Below are 8747 nucleotides of genomic sequence, written 5' to 3'. Positions count from 1 at the left end.
CCATAATGCTTAAAGGAGTAGTTTGAGTCTGTCCCATAACGTCCGTCCAGTAAGTCCACAGAAAACAGCAAAAAAAAAAAAAAATACAAGCACAGACAAATACAGTCTTCCAACTCTATGGAAGCTAAACCAAACCAACCTTCCTACTCCGCGAAAGCAAAACTACAGATCAGCTTAGACGATGGCCATGCACCACTCCCCTCAAATTGTGGGGTTTCTGGGCCCACCAGATTGAGGATCGCGGCGTCCCCCAACTCCTCCCACCCGTGGGCCCCCAGTGCATCCCCCTAGTCTGTTATCGGCATTACAGATTTCATAACTGAACTCACACTGGACAGAACACACAGAAAACAACTGACAACACACAGACAGTTACCGAGGTTTGTCAGACCCTCCGAATCGGGGTCTCTTTGAGTCTCAGGGGTTCCAGATGCGCCCCCAAATGTTTCGCCCAGATTTCAAGATCCCCCAAAACAGACCACTAGGGAGCCGAGTCCGATGCACAGGCATAAAGTCTTTTATTCAAGCCCGGAACTTGGTACCACCACCCCCCCCGCCACTGCCAACATTACTGGATGCAAGAGAGAGCCCCGAGTCCCAAGGGAACAAAGAATTTATAGGGCTTGTGGTCAGAGAGTGGGGGCACACTCTGATCACTGATTTGGCCGATTCCAGTTGGTTGAGTGATGGCAGGGGGCTAGTGACGCAAGGGCAGGGTACAGCTAGTGTCCTTCTTAAACAAAGTCAGGGGGTTGGCTAGCATATTCTTGGCCTTGGGCTAGTTTCCCCCGCAATTCCATTTGCTGAGACAAGGGTAGGCTGAGTAACTGATACATGCTGAAGCTTTTTCTTGGAAGAGGGGATGAGGACACTGCTATCAGTCCCGTTCTGTCCTTTCACAAAACCAAGATAGTGGTGATGGTGAATTTGGACTTAAAGCTGTATGAAGACAAGAGGGAGAAAGACAGAAAGAATCAGATAATTGTATTTTAATACAGGAACGGGAAAACCTCCAGTAAGCAAGCCAACAAATGCAGAAGAAGAAGTGCTGGAGTGTGCGTCTACCAGAGGTGATACCCAGGGTCTCCCAGTAAATTAGCCCAAGGCTAGTTTTCTATAACCTGAGAGTCTGAGATTTCTGTATCCTCTGCCACCCTCGCCCCTCCTGGATGGTCATCCTGAGGCTTTGTGAAGTCAAGCCAAATCATGGCAACCACTGATTTTGGGAAACCAGAGCTGAAGTGAGTGGCTCTTACTATGAGGAACACCCTTAACAATGTGTATCCCTCTATCAAAAATGCTTCAGAAATGGACATTATGAAAAGATGAAAACATTAATGGTCTCCGTGAATAAATACCAGCAAGGGTATAAAGGAAATGTGTTGGTATTTTTGTGAGTTTTCAGATGATTGGGAGGGATCTAAGGAGGAAGAAGTCATGTGAGAAGAAAGAAATGAAGAATTCTTCAATTGGGGCACCAGATAAGCCATTCCATAGTGAGCCAGACACTTAGAATAAGGACGAGGAGAAGACGGATTGGGGATTTTTCTCCTCAACATTTTCTCATACTGGCAAGGAAGAAAGAAGCTGATGTTTAATTTAGGTTTGCATTGGGGGGGTGAGATGGATGGAGGTGGTTGTAGTCATGAGGAGCAGGGTGTTCTCTTAGTGCTGGCAGTGTATAAGAATGACTTTGATTTCCTTTTTACATGGTAGACTATTGAATATTGTGAAACTATTGAAAGTATGGTCATCTCAAGACCTGAATATTTATGCCACAACTGGTCCAGTTTTTCCTTTAACAACGTGGTGTAGAACAACATTGCTGGATATTGAAGATACTACTGAAGGGAGGTTTCAATCTAACTCTTTCACTGATGATTCACTACATGTTACATTTGCCCCATTCCAAAGTGAGTAAATAGTAATAAGGGAAGTTGGGTATGGGGTACATGAGTATTATCTTCAAAATTTTTCTGTAAATCTGGAACTTTTCTAAAATAAAACGTCCATTAAAACAACACTCAAAATCCTAGAAATTGGTAGCAACTGAACATAGTGGAATGGACCTCTGAAATGATGGGGGAGTATGGGAATTGTCTTAGAGAAAACACAACCTCCCTGCCATATGTGGGACTATAATGGAACTAGAGGAAATGAAGAGAGAGAGAGGGGACAGTTAGGGAAAAATTTTAGGAGTTAAGAGGAAGGTCTCTGTTCCATAACCAGAGTGTCTGAGATTTCTGCATCCTCTGCCACCCCAGCCCCTCCTGGATGGTGAAGCTGAGGCTTTGTGATGTCAAGCCACACCATGGCAACCACTGATTTTGGGCAACCAGAGCTAAAGTGAGTGGCTCCTCATTAACCAAAAGAGTATATATAGAGGCCAGGAACATTTGAGTAGTGTCTGTTGCCTCAAGATAGCCAAACTTACTAAGAAGATATTGTAGACCAGTGGAGATAAGGAATAAGACTCCAAACACAAGGATGGATGAAGAAACTGCAAGTCCTCAAGTGAATTAGAAGTCAGTTTCTCAACTGGATGTGGAAGAAGTGGATAAAGTCATTATACCTTATTCAAATGCTGCCCCTTCCCCAATAATTCCGCACCCAAGAATCTGGTCTTGTGCTTTTTGACTACAGGCAGTTCCTCATTCAATCCATTGTCATTCAATTAAAAGCCCATTTCCAAATCATTTTCCAATTTCTTCCCCAAAACCAATGTCTTTCCGTGTTTAACTTTTTTCTAACATTCATAACCAAGATAGTGGCAATGGTATATTTGGACTTTAAGCTGAATGAAGACAAGAGGGAGAATTACAGAAAGAATCAGATAATTGTATTTTACTACAGGAAGGGGAAAAACTCCAGTTAGCAAGCAAACGAATGCAGAAGAAGAAGTGCTGGAGTGTTCATCTACCACAGGTGATACTCAGGTTCTCCCAGGAGAACACACTTAATAATGTGTATCCCTGTATCAACAATGCTTCAGAAATGTGCATTATGAGAAGATGAAAACATTAATGGTCTCCATGAATAAATACCTGCAAGGGTATAAAGGGAATATGTTTGTATTTTTGTGAGTTTTCATATAATGGGGAGGGAGCTAAGGAGTGGGAAGTCATGTGAGAAGGGAGTAATGAAGAATTCCTTAATTGGGACACCAGACAAGCCATTCCATACTGAGCCAGACACTTAGAATAAGGACCAGGAGAAGACTGAAGGGGGATTTTTTCCTCAACACATTCTCATCCTGGCATGGGTGAAATGAAGCTGATGCTTAATTTAGGTTTGGAATGGGTGGGTGGGATGGATGTTGGTGGTCACAGTCATGAGGAACACGGTGTTGTGTTAGTGCTGTCAGTGTATAATAATGAATTTGATTTTCTTTTTACATAGTAGACTATGGAATATTGTTGAACTATTGAAAGGATGGTCAGCACAAGATCAAAAGTTTCATGCCTCTGCTGGTCCAGTTTTTCCTTTAACAACTTGGTGTAGAACAGCATTGCTGGATATTGGACATACTAGAGAAGTGAGGTTTCACTCTAACTGTTCACTGATGATTCACTTCCTGTAACATTTGCCCCATACCCAAGTAAGATATTTGTAATAAGGGAAATTGGGTATAGTGTACATGGTTATTATCTTCACAATTTTTATGTAAATCTGGAACTATTCTAAAATAAAACATCTATTAAAATAACACTCAAAATAATAGGAAATGGTAGCAACTGAACATAGTGGAATGGACCACTGAAATGACGGGGGAGTATGGGAATTGGCCTAGAGGAAACACCACCTCCCTGCCATATGCTGGACTCTAGTGGAACTAGAGGAAGAGGGAGAGAGAGAGAGAGAGAGAGAGAGAGAGAGAGAGAGAGAGAGAGAGAGAGATCAGAGATCAGTTTGGGAAAAATTTTAGGAGGTAAGAGGATGGTCTCTTTTCTATAACCTGAGAGTCTGAGATTTCTGTATCGTCTGCCACCCTCGCCCCTCCTGGATGGTCATCCTGAGGCTTTGTGAAGTCAAGCCACACCATGGCAACCACTGATTTTGGGAAACCAGAGCTGAAGTGAGTGGCTCCTCATTAACCTAAAGAGTATATATAGAGGCCAGGACCCTTTAAATGGAATCTGTTTCCTCAAGATAGGGAAAATTAATAAGATGATATTGTAGACTAGTAGAGATAAGGAATAAGTCTCCAAACTGTGGGAAACTGTTTATTGCCTTCACTATCTGATAAGCATAGACTGAGAACTCCCTGAAACCCCCCGAAGGCTGGGTGCCTTGGAAGCCTTAGCAAAGCTTGGAGCTAGGCCTCACCTCCTCTCTTTGTCCAGACAGTGGTAGCTGAAAATACTCCCCCATTCATTATTATGTAAATCCTTGCTGATGGCCTTGTCTGCTTGTTACTAGGTGGTCACCTGCCTAAGGTCTATGCTATGGCTGCATCCAAGATCAATAAAAGCTTGGTGAGGCCTGAGCACGGAGGAAGTCCTTCGGAACTTGCTGCCTGGCCCCCCAATATTGGAAAATTATCTCGTGTCTTTTTCTCTCATTTGTTGTGCTGCTCCTCTTTCATATACCGAACCATATTCCACAGGGGACGTGGAAGGAAACACTCAACATCTCGAGCCCAATGGGTAATCTGGAAGTGCAGGTCTCAAAGGAGCGCGAAAAGGAAGTTTTCACCAAAAAGGTGTGGAAAACTCACCGAAAAAACGTGAGGGGGATTCTACTGCATGCAATGCCCAGGATCAACTACAGAAGCCCGGGTCTGTAAGTACACTGGGATCGTTTTCTTAACCAGGCTAACAAATGGGGCAGGATTTGGCTTTAAAAAAGTAAATTCGGCTTTAAAAACGTATATTTGGCTTTTTAAAACTAAGAACTTTATTATAGACTTTTGATTTGCATGTTTAAAGTGTTAAAATTTTAGAAGGTAATCTTTTACAGTTTTTGCATGTTATAATAGAACTTAACCTTTGTTTTTCTTGAAAAAGGTACTCTTTTAGATCAGGCTGAAAAAAGAGTGCCATGGTCATCTGAATGTGTTTTCTTATCCAAATTAAAATCTTAATTTGTATTTGGAATCTATCTGTAATAAGAAATGAAACCCCGCTGCTGAATCTCTCTCTGGTTCGGAGAGATTCAAAGGTGGCAGGAGAGCGCAGAGGTATAAGCTCTCCCGCAATGAGATTACTTAATGTTTTGTTTAAAAACTACCTGAGCACATGTTGGGAAGTGCACAGTCTAGCCAATGTCACCTTGAGTGCTAGCTATTACTTTGGAAAGCGAAAACGGAAAAAAAAAAAACTTTAAAATCTGTTTTTCTATTAAGCATGACTTTGGGAACAAATACGCCATCTGAGTCATTTGCTGAAACTTCCCCCAAAGCAGCATGTGGTGGAAAGGAAAAGGGAGCACATGGTCATCCAATATGGACGCCTCCTCTAATTTAAAGTCTCCTTCTCATAATTGAAAAGTTTTACAAAAATTTAAAATGCGTCTGGGATTTCTGTTCACGTGTAAAGAGAAAACTTGACTTGGAACTAATCCGCTCTTGTTCCTGTTAGGTTAGGTGGCTCAGGAGACTGCGCAAGAAATAGAGTCCAGTGAATCAGAAAAGAAAGGAAAGGAAAAGATTTATTCTGCATTCCCGGGAGACCGAGGTAACCCCAGGACAGGGCAAGTGGATTCCCCCAACAGGGAGAGGGGAGCTTTTTTTATACTGCAGTTGGGTGAGGGGCGGGGACATGAGCTGAGGTATTCAGTTGAGGAAGTTTCAGCTGCAGGGGGTCATGGAGAAGCCAGTATCTGTGTCTGGCATGTTGACCTGTGAGAAATTCCAGGGGAAGTCCATTGTCTCGTTACATGTCTGCATGTATCCGATCCTGGGCTCTCTCCGAACTAACATCCCAGCCTTTTGATGATGGCGGGGGGCGACTCTTTCTAGCTACTTCCAGCTGACAAAGGGCAACGAGGGTGGGAGGATTTAATGGCCAGTGTTAGGCAGAGGCAGATCGGAGGGCAGCCAAGCATAGGGATGGAGCAGGAGCTGATTCACAGTCACCCGTGACATGTCCATGATCCGGGAGTGGAAGAACTTGAGGAGGCAGGGGGCTAGGAGAAAAAAAGACACAGATGAGAATTAGGGGCCCTATCATGGGTAGGACCCAGGTAGCTAAAGAGCTTTGGAACTATCGGGAAGGAGAGTTGTCCTGGAGGTGTCCTGCATGTAGTTCTGCACTCAGCTTAGTCAGGGTCTGTACATTTACGTTTTGTTCCACTACTCTGGACTCATTGATACAGTCACAGCATTCTTCCTGAAGGAATATGCAGGTTCTTCCTTTTTCTGCAGTCAGAAGGTCTGAGGTGAGCTGGTTCTGTAGGGCTACTTGGGCTACTGATGTCACTTGCTGCTGTAGGGAGGCTAAAAGAGGAGGGAGTAGACTCCAGGGTTAACTGGAGCTTGTCACTAAAGTACTGAGCAGTGACCAGACTATTTACAAAGGGCCCCCAGTGAGGCCTACTGAGGCAGCAATACTCACCCCGAAAATGACAGGGAGGAAGGCAGCCCGGCGGGTCCAGGGATGGATGGAGGGAGCAACCAGTGAGCTCCGACTCTCCATACAAGGTTAGTTGGGGAATTACTGTGACCACGAAGCCAGGCCCGGGGTTAGAGGCGTTCATGCAGTTCCTTAAGGTGCCGTTGCACCAAAAGAATGTACCTGGGCTGGCCTTGGTTAGACTGGCTGCGGTGTGGTATGACAGTCTCTCCCGTGGCAACCCCATAGGTGTTGACATCTTGATTATATCTGTCTCGGTTCCGCTGGTTGTAAGCAAAACAGACATTGGGTCAGCCAGTATTGGACACTGACTGGATGTCGACAGCCATGTGGATCTTTGTCTGACATCCGAACAGAGGGAAGTCCTGAGATCCTAGCTGCCAGGTGACATGTTTGCCGTCTGGTATTAGGTTTCACGGATGTTGAACCTCCACACATAAGCGGGTGGGGGTGGGTGTAGATGGCTCAGGGCCGGGAGGAGAAGGAAGGAGGGGAGGGCTGTTAAGGCAGACCTTAGTGGGGCCCAACACCTCACATTTATAGAAGTCATGCTGCTCCGGGGTACTCTTGAGTCTGGAGAGGCGGTGCCAGGACAGGTTGTCAAGCTGGGGTTGCCAAGCAGCTTGGCCGCAGTGCGGACTGTGAGGATTACAGTGTGAAGTCCTGTCCACCTAGGCTCCAAGGCTTGTGGTTGTAGGTTCTTAAGGAGGACCGAGTCACCAGGGTGAAGGGCTGATCTTGGGATCCTTGGTCGGTCCGCTCTGGCTTGGGGAGAAACCTGAGCAATTGCCTGGTTAAAGACAGATATGGGAGATACGTACCCAGGGGAGGGCAATTGGAAAGAAGACGATGGTTGAGCAAGAAGAGTCAAAAGGGCTCAAGAAAATGGGGCTTCTTGGTGTAGTCGGAGTTTGGTCAGGACCATAGGCAGGAGGTCCGGTCAGGACCAGCGAATTCCTAGAGAGAGTTTATTTAGATGGTTCAATAGGTTTGAAATGAGTGGCTATGATGAGGGTTTGAGCCAGTGACAGAAATCCAGCAGGATGTAGAGGTGATGGATTGATGATCGAGAGTAGATGGAAAGTTGTGTTGATGAGAGTGGGCATAGGAGTAGGGCCAGGGTTCCTAAATAGAGAGTGACACTAGAGGATTTCCCAGCCCAGACAGTAGAATTGATGACTCCCTCATCATCCCATGTCCGTTTCACCTGAAAATATGAAAAACCTGAGCAAAATTGTAGGGTCCCTTGCCAGGTAAGAGCCTGTGAGGAATGATGGGTCATCAGGTCCTGGATGGTGTCCCTGAAGAAGATGGTGGGAGGCACTCGGTGAGCCTGAGAGAGGTAGGTATTGCAGTGAAAGCGGGAGAAAATGTTAGAATGCGCTGATATCCAAGGGGAAATGGAAGGAGCAGTGGAAGCCAGGGACCTGGATATGAGGCTGGAGAAAAGGCAGGAAGGGAGGAAGCAGGTTGCGCAGCCTGATCCCAGGCCTCTAGATGCTTGGATTTTAAAGTGGCTACATTTTTCCTTTGGGAACGGTGGAGGGGGATCGGGCGATGTCAGAGCAGTTTTCAGTTCAGAGGAGGGGACAGTTGGGGCGGACAGAAGAAAAGGCGTACACAGCGAAGACTGAGGTAGGCAAAGACTGAGCTAGGCAAAGACTGAGCTAGGCTACTGTTGTCTGGGACAACAGGGCCCCAGGAGGGGATGCATGGCAGTGGAGGATTGGTGTCCCTGTAAAGGGAGGGGTCCAGGAGTGGAAGGAGCAGGGAAGCTGAAGGGCTCAGAGTGATCTGCAGAGTGGCCACTAGAATGGTGAAGATGTCTCGTCCTAACAGGGGCATGGGGCATGCTATCATCAAGGAGGCAGGGAAGGGGTCCAGTGGCCAGAAGGCAGGTGGATATGCCGTCAATATACATGTCCGATATCTTGGAAGGATAACACGGCCCTAAAGAGGATGGCAGGACAGAGAAGGCAGCCCCCATGTCAACCGGGAAGGTGAAATACTACCTTCATTGTGACTCGAGGCTCAGCGAGGGTGATTGTAGTCGAGGCTGGGCTTCTTCAATCTTCAGCCAGTTCCAACATGGCCAGCAGGTGGGTCATGGCCTGGAAGGGTGGCCCGCCTACGCTGAGGCGTAGAAGGCCCGCCAATTTTTCCAGGGCAGTCACT

Source organism: Myotis nattereri, assembly GCF_964212035.1.
Source record: "Myotis nattereri genome assembly, chromosome: X".
Lineage (NCBI taxonomy): Eukaryota > Metazoa > Chordata > Mammalia > Chiroptera > Vespertilionidae > Myotis > Myotis nattereri.
Note: the sequence above shows the minus strand (reverse complement) of the source record.